This window comes from Pinus tabuliformis, chromosome 3_2, assembly GCF_031772625.1.
Source record: "Pinus tabuliformis cultivar Carrire ecotype Pingquan chromosome 3_2, CPIR1, whole genome shotgun sequence".
Classification (NCBI taxonomy): domain Eukaryota; kingdom Viridiplantae; phylum Streptophyta; class Pinopsida; order Pinales; family Pinaceae; genus Pinus; species Pinus tabuliformis.
In genome coordinates, this window is record NC_142302.1 from 984127918 (window position 1) to 984143119 (window position 15202).

The window sequence follows — 15202 nt, forward strand, 5'->3', positions numbered from 1 at the left end:
ACCACATTTGCTTCCACGTTTGCATCCCCTATTGCATCCACTTTTGTTTCATCCATTTTTGCATATACTTTTGTTTCCGTTGTTGCATCCACATTTGTTTCACCACAATTTGTGCCAAGTTTTACACCTACCATTGGACCCATGTTTGCTTCCACTTTTGCCTTCATGTTTGCATCCAAGTTTGCATTGACAACTGCATCTACTTTTGCATCCACTTTTGTGTCAGATTTTTCATGTTGTTGTGCATCTACTTATGTTGTATCCACTTTTCATCCAATTTTACTTCTATTGTTGCCCCCATTTCTATGTTTGCTTTTGCATCCCTTTTCCAACACTCATCATATTTTCTCCATTGATGATATTCCTTATGGCATTGACAATTATGAACAATTGATGAAAATGTCAATAATATTGACAATGATGAAAATGAAGATGATGGCGATGACATGAATTGTGATTATGATGATAAAGACGATAGTGGTTACAATGACAATGATGATGATGGCAATGATTATGATGATGACGATGCTAATGACGTTGGCGAATCTTCCCAATTTTAGATGTTGTCATTGTCATAATCATAAGCATTATCTTTGGTGTCATGATCATCATTTTCATCTAGGTCATCATCAAAAACAATAATGGCATGAATGATGATGATGCATGATTACAACAATGTCGATAGAAATTACATTAATGATGATGATGGGGATGATAAAAATGACAATGACGATGATAATGGTGGTGATGATGATCATCATCGATCATCTGTCAAAAATAGAGTTGTTATTTCTCTTACGTATATCAATGTGTCCTAAACAACCCTTTTCTAGCACTGATCACATTTTTTGGGTTGATGATATTTCTTACAACATCTACAATTATGAAAAATTGCAAACAATGTCCATAATGATGATGATGATGGCATGAATTGTGATTATGATGATAATGTAATGATGGCAATAACAATGACAAGGATGATGGTGATGATGATGACAATGATTATGATAATGAGAATGACCTTACAATCTTATGGATTCGTGAACAATTACTAGTTTCAATACCATCTTCTGAATACGTATTACTATCATACTTTTTAAATTTTCTGTCTCTCTTGAGGTATCTTACTATAATGGTGTTGTCAACACTAGAAAGATATCTTGTTGTAATGGTGGTTCTAATGTTAGCACTAGCAAAGTTTAGTAGGGAGGATGCTACTACAAGAGGAATTCCTTCTAAGTGACTATGGCATTCAAAATGAGGCTTTATGGGCTGCTTGTTAACACATGTTCTCATGCTCATATAAAATTAATGTGAAAAGTTGCTTTAATTGGTTCCCATGCATAATTGATATTGATAATGGGGTGGTATAAAATTGTAATGGGCATATCCGTTAGTTAGTTATGATGGGTCAACAACATTGGAACCATCCAAGTGACATTTCACCTTGGAACAATCGTCGCTCGTGCGAAAACACGAAGTTTATGTAAATGAAAGTTTATGGACTTCTATTTGTGCCATTTCTTATGCCTATCATTGAAACCCACATTTTATTCCACTATTTCATCCACATTTGCATCCTCTTTTGTGTCCAAGCTTGCATCAAATATTGTTTATGTTTTTTGCATCCCATTTTGAATCTACTTTTACATCCACTTTTGATTCGTCCAATTTTTCAACTAATTTTCTGTCCACTATTGCACCCATGTTTACATCCATTTTTGCATCCAAGTTTTCCTCCTTTTTGCTTTCAAGTTTGTGTCTTTTTTTTAACATTCATTGTTGTATCCACATTTGTTTCACCACAATTCATGCTATGTTTTATGCCTACTATTGTTCCCATGTTTTCTTCCACTTTTTCATCCATGTTTGAATCCTATTTTGTGTTCATGTTTGCATCAAATATTGCATCTACTTTTTCATCCACTTGTGTCAATTTTTCTATCTTTTTTTGCATCTACTTATGTTGTGTCCACTCTTCATCCAATTTTACGTCTATTTTTACCCCCATTTTTTTTGTTCACTTTTGCATCCCTTTTCCAACACACATCATATTTTTTGCATTGATGATATTTCTTATGACATTGAAAATTATGAACAACTGATGACAATGTCAATAATGATGATGATGATGATAATGAAGATGATGACGATGACATGAATTGCAATTGTTATGATAATGAAAATGATGATAAATACGATGGGGGTTACAATGACAATGATGATGACGATGCTAATGACCTTGGCCATTCTTCCCAATTTTTTAATGTTGTCATCATGGTCATAATCATAATAATTATCTTTGGTTAAGTCTTCCAAGTCATCATCATCTGATCATCATTATCATTATTTTCATCTTGGTCATCATCAACAACAATAATGATGTGAATGATGATTATGAAGTTCATGATGAAGATGACAACAATTATGATAAAAATTATATTAGTTATGATGATGGGGATGATGAAAATTATAATGACGATGACAATGGTAGTGATGATGATGATCATCAATCATCTCTAAAAAATAAGGTTGTTATTTCTCTTGCATATATCATGTGTCCTAACAACCCTTTTCGAGCACTCGTAACATTTTTTGGGTTGATGATATTTCTTATGATACCTATAATTATGAGAAATTGACGAAAATGTCCATAATGATGATGATGATGGTGATGATGAAGACATGAATGGTGATTATGACGATAATGAAATGATGACAATAATGATGACAATGATGGTGATGATAATGAAAATATTGAAGATGATGACCCTCCCTCTAAACTAGGGAGGTACTCATAATGAGACAAAAAAGTACTCTCAAGTTGAAATATTCATATAAGAAGGGATCTGGATTGATAAGCATCAATGATGATTTACATCATCATAGCCAACATTGTCAAAATAGCAAGGCCTTGACTAACAATTTTATCTCTCCATCAGATCAGAGCACAATGTTGGGAGGCATAAATTTGGACACCACTGCCTCTCTAGGCACTTACCCCACTAGGATGTTCACCAAGTATGTCCTCACATGATCATTTCCTAATCCACTATCATAATATTTGACACCAGTAAATGTCAATCCTCATGACTATTCTTATCTTGGATTAATGTACTTGACTTATGGTGGTTAGTCCTAGTCAAAGTACAAATTCTCAAAGAATATTGGTCCCATATGTTTATCCAATCCACCATTCTCCCTACTGGAGCCTTTACTAGGCTTACGGCTGTTAGTCCTGGCCATAGTACATGACACATGGATAATATGGTGTCTACCCTCACTCCCTCTCAACGAGAGAGGAGACATCCACAAGCATAAGATTTTCTCAAGAATACCCATCATTTTCATAGAGAATAACATCATTAATTTGTTTTCATCGCATGATGCCTTTATGATTAAGCATTCATAGATTTGTGGAAAAATATTTCCCCTTTTGTCATTTGTGATGAAATAAAATCAAAAAGTGAAAGCCAAAATCATTAAAGATACACTATAATGATTTATCTAAGTCTAAACTATAAGATTGAAGTGAAAATTCATGTAAATGTTATATCTATGAGTTGTGCCAAACTTATGAAAACCTTATTCCCTAAGTCCTATATATAAGAAAAAGAAAAAGAAAGAAAAATAAGGCCCAATTAATGGTAACTCATGTATTCACTCCCTCTTTGGAAATTATATGAATATATACACTCCTAGCCACACTTGATCACATGTTTGTGATGGTTAAATCATGAAATCCTCTATCCCCTTGCATTTTCACTTCATCATTTAAGCACCTAATTGAGGATCTAGGGAATGTTTGTTGCCTAAGGGTTTAATGTCTACTCTTGGTTTACTTATGTCAAACTACTGTCAATTTATGTGACGGAGTGAAATACATAAGTTTGTGGAGTTATTAGAACAGTGTATTAAGTTAGTCACCACACACACATGTATTATATCTCATTGATCCACATGTGTGGGTTGGAGACTCATTTCTTGAAAACTTTAATGGAGACTACTTTATGGCTTTAATGGTATAGCTTACAAAATATCTTGTTAAACATTGTGATTCATCCTTTCTTTTCCTCGAGACACTTGATAATATTGAAGTCACTCCCAATAATCCATGGAGATGGGGAGTATAAATTACTTGTGGTAGAAATAGAATTTAGAAATATAGGTTTTCCATTTGCGATATTGGAGTCATAGACATTTGATACATGGTAGTAGTCCTCGATGTTAATTAACTAAAATTGCATTGTCATAATGCGAAAAGAGGTAAACATATTAGTAACCTTGATGTCCTAATCATTTCAAATAATAACCATTCCACACAAGTATCTCTAAGCATCAATTAATACTACTTGGAAATTCCTCCCCCATTTGCTAATTATATGAGGTAGAACCTCACTTAATATTTTTGTTTCTTATGTCAACATTATTGATGGGTGCTTTGCGTACCATTTTTCCTTTAGAAGTATTTGTTTTCCTTTACTATTGAGGCCCCTCATGTTCCATGAGACTATTTTCATCGAGAATTTACACAGAAAGGAAGTATAATGTGACTAAAAAAACACATGTCTCAAGACTTAAGTGTTTGGACAATTCCACTTCATGACTCCTATATTTCCTTTAGCTGGGACCAAATGGTGAACATGATGGCATTAAGGGAAATTGAACAATGAAAATCTAAAAAAGAGGTGACTTTTGACTTACTAAAAAAAAATATCCATAACAATTTCATCAATCAATGAATCATTAAAAAAAAATATCCAAAACAATTTCATCAAGCAATGAATCATTGCATTATAAAATACAATCTATAAACCTTTTGGGAACGTTTTGCTAAACAATGCTCAAAAACCAATATATTTAATATTAACGTTTAACAATAATATGGACAATAACACATTTTGATAAATTAAATAACATATTATCAAGCATTTGGTAATAATTTTATGGTAATATTAATAAAATATTAATAATTCTAATATTAATATTTATACATAGTGATTTATATAAATTGTTTATAAACAATTTAACATTATTTTTGTTTATTAATATGAATAGGTGCTTTCTATATTTTTAATTGTTACTAATAATAATAATAATAATAATATAAAACCCTAATATGCAATTTTATATTAAATTTTATTCATAGTGAACAATTTATATATTATTAATATATATATTCACAATTTAACATTTATATTATTCATTAATATGAATAGGTGTTTATTAAGAATCCTTCGTATTATATATATATATATATATATATATATATATATATATATATATATATATATATATATATATATATATTATCAGATATAACCGTTAATATAAATATAAATAAATATGAATAGAATCTAATCAGATATAACCGTTATTATTAAATATTACAAATCTATCCCCTGTCCCTCCCATAGTCGAACATAGTCGTTTTCTTCTAGCTGTTAGGTTGACCTGTCTTCCTATTTAACCCTCTTCCTGGATCTGTTTCTTCATCTTGTCCTGAAGATGAACCACACTTGCTAGTTCGAAATGAGTCGACCCAAATCTTCAATGTGATTTCTTCCGAAAAATTTCTTTATATATTATCAAGCCTAAAAAATGTCACTAACAAAAAACAATAAAGCATGCAACTAATGAAAGTGACCACTCAAGGCCAACATAAGACAATTAATCTATTAAGACCAAGATTAATGGGGACAAAGATCTACAAAGGGCAAAGGCAAACCTATTTTAACTTTATTGTTTTATTAGGTTCAAGATCAACATTTCAAGATATAATGAAGAACATAATTAGTTTTATTGCATTAAGAAAACCCAAGCACATTCTATAACTTAGCAAGGAAGAGATGTATAATACCCATCTCAGCGACACAACACATCACATTAAGTTAATTTTTTATATATAATTTAAACTCCTATCATAAAATAAAAATTTGAGCATGAATGGAATGTTTAAAATCCATTTTTATAAATATATATAATTTTTCTTATTGAAAAAAAAATACCAAAAACTAAATATTTTTTTTTAGAAAATAAAAAAATACAAAAACTAATTATATATTAAAAAAAAACTAAACATAAGCAAACTAGAATTTGAATTTGACACTCTTGTTCACTTTTGGAAACTCATATGGTGGAATTTGATCTCTTTATCCTCATATTTAGCTTTTTCCTAAAATATAAAAGCATACAAAAGCAGGAAAGAGCCATAAAGCATGGGGAAGCTTTTTCCTAAGCACAAAAGCATCTAAAAAGTGGAAAAGGCCATTTTTATATGAGGAAACATTATTCACCCAAAAGATTTTGCCCAAATTGAACTAATGAGGAATTTGGGAAATCTTCATAGCCTTCACTTTCCTATATATTGGAGGTTTGGCCATTGAGAAAATGATGAGAGTTCTTGTATTGTCACGCTGCTGAAATCTATCTTGAGAGGGAGAATTTTGGAGCTAGGAGTAGGGGGAGGTGCCGCTGCAACTACATCTGATTGTTGTAACTTTCCTCCAACTCCTTTATTAATATAGATCAGTTTTTCCTCCTTCCATATGTTTCTATTCATTCTTTACTTATTCTATTTAACTAATGAATGTATGGGATTTTGGTTTATATTTATTTATTCAATAATATTTATATGTTTCTGATAGTTTCAATTATCAAGATATTATGCTGTGAAGGTTGATTTATTCTCTCTCTTATGTGTAGGACCAAGCTTTGGAGATAGCTAGGAGCACTTCTTAGCTATAATAAAAACTCCAAGAAGACCTGCATGCCAGGACTCACAAGAATTCCTTCTCTTTTTCTTAATCTATACTCTACATCTTGATCTACTCAGAATCCCGAGCCTTAGAACAACCTTTCTCTTAATTGCTCTGTCCTAGGTTTCACTCAGAGGGTTTTATGTTCTTCTAACCATGCATTAAATCATACAGCAAAATGAGATTTAGAAACTTTAATATATTTCACTATGTAAATGAAATTAGTAAAATGAACCCATAGAGGGGGTCATAAATGGAAATAAAAGTAAAACTCTAAATAAGAATCTAAAAGTGGATGTAACCATGGATGCAAAATTGGGAGTAGAATTGGACGTTAAACTAGCCATCAAAACAAGATGCAAGCAATGACACAAAAATGGTTTGAAAGTAAAAAAAAGGGTGCAACACTAGAGACAAAGAAGGGAACAAAATAGGGAATATGAAGGGATACCAAATTGGGTGCAAACAAGGATGCAAAAATGGACACCAAAATGAGGATGCAAAGAATGGTGTAAAATTAGGATGCAAAATTGGGTGCAAAAAGGATGTAAGAAAAGGCACATAACAAGATGCAAAATGGGACTAAAAAAGGGTGAAACCAAGGATGTCAAAAATTATGCATAACTAGATGAAAATTCAAACTAAAATCTAGGTGCAAAATGAGATGCAAATGTGGATACAGAATGCGGCAGAAGAAAAGGATGCAAATTTGATGCCAAAAAGGATGCAAAATTAGATACCAAAAATGATGCAAATTTGGACATAAAAAACAATGCAAAATTGGACACAAAAGAAGGAAAAATGGTGCAACAATGGGCATAAAAATGGCTCAAATTTGGATGCAAATTGAGATGCAACATTGGATGTAAAATGAGGTGCAACAAATCATTCAAAACTTGGTGCAAAAACAAAAGAAAAAGTAGACGAAAAAAATGGCTCAAAATTAAACGTAACAATAGACACAAAATGGGATGCAAAGGTGGATGCAACACATGGTTCAACATAGGATGCAAATTTAGATGCTCAAAAGGATGCAAAATTGGATGCAAGAAATGGTGTTAAAATTGATGCTAAATTAGATGCAACAAATGATGCAAAATTAGCTGCAAAAAATGGTGTAAAATACGATGTAGAAAAGGGAGATAAATAAAATGCAAAAGCGGATGCAAAAAATGGTGCAAAAATGCATGCAAAATTTGGCGCTAAATCAGATTCAACATATGGTGCAAAATTGGATGGAAAAAATGGTGTAAAAAAAGGTAGAAAAACGGGTGCAAAAATAGATGTAAAAATAAGTACAAAATTAGAAGCCAAAAATGGCATAAGACCAGATGCAAAGATTGGCACAAACTGGATGTAAAAACAGGCACTAAATCAGATGCCAAAGATGATGTAAAACTCGATGCAAATTACGACACAAAACTAGAAGCAAAGAATGCCACAAAAGAGGAATCAAAAAATGATGCAAAAATAGATGCAAAATATGGCACAAAACTAGAAGCAAAACCTGTTGTAAAACCAAATGAAAATCTTGGTGCAAAATATGATGCAAAAAATGATGGAAAATTTGGTGTAAAAAAAAATGCAAAATTTGGTGCAAAAAAGGACGCTTTAAAAATTGTACAATAGAGCCAGATTTAGCACCAGGGTACTCATCCCAATTGAGAAAAAAATGCACTAAAATCTGGTGCTAAATCTGGCGCAAATTGCCTGTTTTGTTGTAGTGCGGAAACCTTTTCGCGTGAAACGAAAGGGGTTCCTCACTGGAACAGACGCTCCGAACACAACAGAGCAGTCCTCTCGGCCCGAAGGCAGTCAGAAATAGTAGATCTAGGAAACGACAGCCGCATGCAGTTCTATCGGCTTCAGATTTGGATCACCAATGGACGCGGCCCTCAAATAGCTCCGATACCATGTAGGAATTTACAGGTAAGTTCCTAAGAAAGAACACCAAAAGGACACCGCTCACAACCAGATCTAAAATCAATACACCAGTATTTTTGACGTGGTTAAAACCCTCAAAGAGGGAAACAGTCCACGGCCTGAGCCAACGTGGCCACTTCAGGCAATTTATTAATCAAAGAATGAAAATTTACATAAGATTTCTCTCATAGACGGATTACCCGAACAATGACCCTCCATGCGCTTTAAATAGAACTCATGGACCAATCGGGTGTCAAGCCACGGATCAAGTGTCGGTAATACCGAGGAGAGAGTGAACCGTCGGATCACTACATATCGTGATCGTCGGATTGTAAGTTACAAAATGTACAACGGTAAAGAAACACACTTTACCTAACTCTATACCTAACTCTATACTAGACCAAGTTGAACTTAACTATTTCCTATGTGTCGGAATATCCTAACACTTCCTATATTATTCATGAGTACAAGACTCCTAGGGGGGGACCTAAACTACCCGGACATCAATAAGCAAGCTTATGTTGTTTACAAAGCAATGAAACACTTCAGGCCCTACATCCAAAAGAATCACGTCACCGTGATGGTCCCCCATCATGTCATCAGATCCCTCTTTGTATAACAAGAGTTGTGGGAGAGAAGACACAACTGGATGACATCCCCCCAAGAATATGATTTAGAATTTAAGCCATCACACACTGTAAAAGGGCATGGTCTTTGTAAACTGGACGCCGAGGACGCGGATCATCAGGACACAAACTCTGATCGACTGGCTCAGGAAACAGAAGGATGGGAGCACGAGATCGAAATGTACCATAATGAACTCCTTGGATCACACGACTCATCATCATGATATGTTGATTTAAAACAACACCTAATATAGGGGTCTTTGCCTGAAGCCCTGTCTGCTAAACAGAGGAGAGCCACCAGGCTTAAAGTTGCCTCATATCAGATGGTCCAGGGGAACCTTTTCAGGGAACATCACCTCAGTGTGTTACTAAGATGTTTAGAATACAATGAAGCTCAATGGGTGCTGAAAGATCTACATGACGAACCAGTAGGAGGTCATTATGCAAGCGACAGCACAACTCACAAGGTCATGCGGGCAGGTTTCTATTGGCCCACTCTATTCAAAGACGCTCATGCCTATGTACGAAAGTGTCTAATCTACCAAAAGCATGCAGGCAGACAAGAAAGGTCATCTGCTCCTCTGCAACCCATAGCAGTCGAGGAACCTTTTCAACAATGGGGTCTGGACGTCACAGGCGAAATCATCCCTAACTCGTCAAAGTAGCATAGGTACATACTCATATCCACTGACTATTTCACCCAATGGGTAGAAGCAATCCCATTACGAAAGTTTAATGATGACGAGGTAATATCTTTTATTAAGAAATACATGATGGCCAGGTTCGGTGTTCCAACCTCCCTTTTTTTTGATAATGCTACTTACTTTTCATCTTTGAAATTATATGATTTTTCTCTAGAAAATAGCATAGTGTTAAAAATTTCGGCTAATTACTATCCCCAAGGAAACGACCTTGCAGAATCAACCAACAAGAACCTCATTCGTATTATCAAGAAAATCCTGCTCTCGCAGCAGAAGAATTGGCACAATGCCCTCAGTAACGCTCTTTGGGCTGATCGGGTCACTCCCAAAACCTCAATCAGCACATCTCCATATTTCCCAGTCTATGGGAAAGAAGCCATCCTGTCACCCAATCGGTATCTCCCCACCCTTAGGCTAGCTCAAGAGTCTCAAGGCACCCCGTGCTCATCTATACAAAGTCGGATCGACACCTTGGTAAAACTAGAGGAAGAAAGGTCCAAAACTAAGGAGAAGTTCGCCATCCACCAAGCCTAGATCAAAAGATGGTTCGATAGGAAATCTGTAGGGTCCCACAAATTTGAGGTAGGGGACCTCGTGCTCAAATGGGACTGGGCTCATGAGGAAAAAGGCAAACACACAAAGTTTCAAGCTTTGTGGGTAGGTCCATTCCAGATTGTAGAAAAAATTGGTCATCACACTTTCAAATTACAAACCCTGGGAGGGCGAGTGGAACCCCTCCCAGTGAACGGCCATGACCTCAAACATTACTTCACCTAGCAACCCCAGAGTTGTTGGCCCCACCTTGTACTATAGTCTACCATTGATTTCATAGATAGTCGTCATTTACTGTCAGTTAGTTTTGATTGCTAGTTTAATCGTTGTCTTTTGGAATAAAGTAGAGATGGTAGGTTAAAGTTAAAACAACCCTTCACTTTGGATCCTTCAGATGTTCTCCAGATCCGTTAATGGACCAAAGCTTAAGTCGCAACAAGAGTAAAGTAGGCCGGATTGGTGATGACGGGGAACTCGATGGCACACAAAGGTCCTCATTCGCGCCCACATCGATCTATCCCCACTGCTTACATGGTCAAAATTCTTAAGGTCGTTCTAGCTCACCCGTAGTCCGGGGAACGAAAGAGAAACTAAAGAAACTAGTAATGAGTATACCTATATCCCAGGAAAACAATAAGGACTCTGAAAAATACAGAAACAACCTCTTTGAATAAGTTGGGATCCCTTGTCTGCCCAGGTTTTAAGCCTTCATTAAATAAGTGTATATATGCACAGCAAAATAAGTGCCAATGAGCACCTACAACTTTTCATAATAAGGGATAAAGGACTGAGAAAGGCTTCCTGCACAAAGAGGTGAAGCAACGATTCTGCCAGGGTACTGACCAGGCTCACTAGCAGTGGAGCAACATTCATTATTTCTAGGTAGTGACTCCGCGAGGGCACTGTTCAGGCTCGCTGGTAGCAGAGCAACACTAGAGTACCATGATCACTATACCGAGAATACCTCAAAACCCATATTGTAACTTCAGTTTCCCTTTTGGGTCCAAGATAGTAGGAGGTAGCGCCCTATTGTGTGTGCAAAGATCATGTCAGGCCATTCAGGACAATCGACCAAGTTCGAAATGGGGACCCGGAATACCATCAGTGGGACCCGCAGTTCCATGAAGTGATATTTCATTAAGTCCCCTTAAGCGAGGCCTGTAAACGTCAGAGATCGTGGATTCTTCCAGGGAATCGCAAATTGTTGTAGCTGTTGCGACAACACCTCCAAAATTTGGGTAACCATTAAATTTTTGGAGCCCCTACATCAAGCCTAAGCTTCGGCCCCGCTAGGTCCTGCCCGAAGGTTTTTTAGTGTCGGTAAACCTGAAGAGAAATCTGAGTTTTTGACTAAGTTAAGCCAAGTCGCTAGTTCACGCCTTGGTAGACCAGTCACATAGTCAGAATGCGACTATCATCAGTAATTGCGACCATGGCAACCATTGCGACCACAATGACTCGCGGGTCACAAGGTCTCATAGTTGCACCTCCAACCGCTCAACTATCCTACGACCTCGCAACCTTCCAGGTTGCAAAGTCGCAAAGTCGCCTTAATTACCATCAGTCACTTATGCGATTATGCGACTCTGTGACTTGCAAGCTCGCAAGGTCATAAAGTCACACCGCCTATTCACGTCCTCCAACGCGACCTCGCGACTCATGCGACTTTGCGACCTGTGAGTTGCAAGGTTGCAATATCGCACCCCCGACCCTCGCGACCTCCACATGTGTGATTATTTTATAAATAGGAGGGCACCCAGTCGCATTTGTCAAGGCTCTGTTGGTCGCACTGGAAGCCAGGAGCCCCTCCGACCCGAATTTGCGCACGCGTCCGACTCCAGTAAGTAACAGTCCTCCCTCCTGCAATGATTATTTCCTTCCAAGTGTCACTTGTTGGTGTCCAGGTATGAACAATTTATTCACCCCTTTTCCTTCATAAATGTATCAATCCGGGTGTGTATTCTTTTGAAGGCAACACACAAGGTATATTGAGGGGCAAGGTTAAAATCTGTCATCGACCAAGGGTTTGTGATTACCAAATCAAAGCATTGCTGAAACAGAAATAGAAACTCAACTGCAGAACTTAAAAAGGTATTCATAATGATCTAAAGAATCTGCAACAACAATCAAGAAATAAACACAGCAATGAACAATACACACATAACAAGAAAACACGCAGCAGCTGATCAGAAGAGTGGGCCCAGCTCTCTGACTAGGGCTATGTTACTCACAGCGAAAGATAGAACAACAAAAAGGGTTGTATTTTATTAATATAAACAATGTTTTTACAATACAGCGTATGGCTAACCCCTTGTACAGGAATGACCCGTCTTTTATACAGTACAAAGGGGAGTCACATCTCTCCCCAAAACCTGGCAACTATATGCCCAAAGATATACATTGGTTCAACATAGCACTAGCGCCGAGAGAGAAAGAATAGGAGTGATCCAAAATGGGTTGAGAACAACTGCAAATCAGTTATGTTGTTTTATTGTGGTCGATCAGCTACTGTGAATTGCGAAACTGCTACGATATTCCATCAGGTCAACACCTGCACTCCATAATCTGCGGTCATAACATGTTTTAGTGGTTTGCATAGGTAAAACCCTCATGACTCTACTTCATTAATTAAATATCCCAAGAGATGATAAAGGGAAATTACCTCATAATTTTACATAGTAAATATATGCGAATGAATACAAAAGGGATGAAAAGAGGAGTGGAGATGCAGGAAAAAGAAAGATCGATTTGGTGCCCATCATCTCCCCCCAACTAGCCTTCTACACACCCTCGTGCAGATCGCCGTCTCCGCAGGTCTGGGTTGGATAGGCTGTGGGCTTCATGAAGCCGGGCGAGATCGTATTCCTCGGCCATTTCTATTCCTGGAACCTTAAACCCTTCTGAGAGAAGAACTTCCTTCCACCAATCATTTGGTACATTATATGCTGGGGTGTAGTGCTCTGCTGGCAACCAAATGACAGGGTACTGAAACCGAATTCCCATCCACCAGACCCCACATGTTTGGATGCATGCCACGTATCTTGGCACCCTACTGAGTGCTCGTGCAAAATTTGGTGCTCCAAACGGTTCTCTGTTCCGGACAGATGTGGGTGACATCATCCACATTTTCTGACAACTATCCAGGGCCTCAGCTTGAAACGTGACTAATTGCTTGACACAGAGATCAATGCACCACTTTTGTGTCCTCAGCATCCGTTCCCTGTTTCCCATAATTTCTAAAAACGTAGTGTGCTTATTGTACATTGTCACTGATCTCTTGGGTTCTCCTCTTACCATAAAAGGCTTTGTGAGCTGATTTGACTCAAACGTATTAGAAGCCTTCTACCAGCTTATCTGATTGAAAGTGTAAGAGGTGAGGTCCCTTAAATGAATGTCCCCCACATATGGAAGCGTATTAAATTCTCTATCAACACGCAGGAGATACTCATGCATGTAAAGCTCACACATCAAACGCTGAGTTGGCACACCATGGGCTCTCAATATCTGGAGGAACTGTACACCATCCTCAATCTCATGACTAATTTCTTTCTTGATGCTTTCCAAACAGAAGAAAAGAAAAAGTTCATGCAAAAATAAAGAATAACTGGAAGCGGGAGGGCGACATGACATCACCTCCTGTGCTAAATTGAGAATTTGTTCTTTGTCGGCTTTCAATTCTGCCACTTGCCTTTCCAGCCGCTCCACCTTGAGTTGCTGCTTTGCATACCTCAATCGCATTATATCTATGTGCTCCACATATTCGAAGATAGTCGTGGATGCTCGTTCTTAGGCTTTCTTCACTTCATTATGATATCGCGCCGCTGTGGATTTCTAGGTTTGTACTTTAGTCGTTAAAGAAAACTCACGGCCTTCAAACAAATAATCTATAGGGTCTATCTGAGTGGCAATAGAAGTTGTTGCCACTTCATCTACCTGTGTCTCTACTTCGGCCATCGTGGCTTTGGGCTTCTTAGCCCGCCGCTTATATTTCTTCACCTGTTTCTTCAACCGGTGCACCTGCCTTCTCAGCCTCTTGACCTCTGTTTTGAGCTGCATTGTTTCTTTGAATTGCAGCCGATATTTCTGCTTAACAGGAAGCCTCCATTGCTCACACAACTCTATCCATTCTTGTTTGACCACCACCTCATCTGGTACTGTAGCCAGTTCGACCGGTGGTGGATTACTCGAGGGAGTATCCACAGGGTTAATCGACGGGGCTGCTTTGCTTTGTCTCTCTTCCTTGGTAGCAACCGCTTCCTTACTGACTCCTGCCTCGACCCACTGTGAAGCTATCTCGATAGGTGGCAGACTCACTTGATGGGTGTCCATCGGTGTTTCAGCCAAAATTTCCCCTCCAGGTTCCCTTGTTTCAAAAACACTTGCCTCTTCCTCTCTTCTGGGTTCCTGGGAAAGGTCTCTATGGAAGTCTGCGACCAACAAACCTGTGGCAACTAGTTCCTTATTCGACCCATCAAACTTCAAAATTGGCAGAACAGAAACATCCTCCTCTGCATGTTGGGAAGAGCGAGACACCCTCACCCCTTTTGGAATGGATAAGTAAGAGGAAAATTAAGATAATTTTCCTACCTGGTCTACCTCGGCCCCAGTTGTGGCCTCGGGTTCTTTCCCTCTATCTGCAACA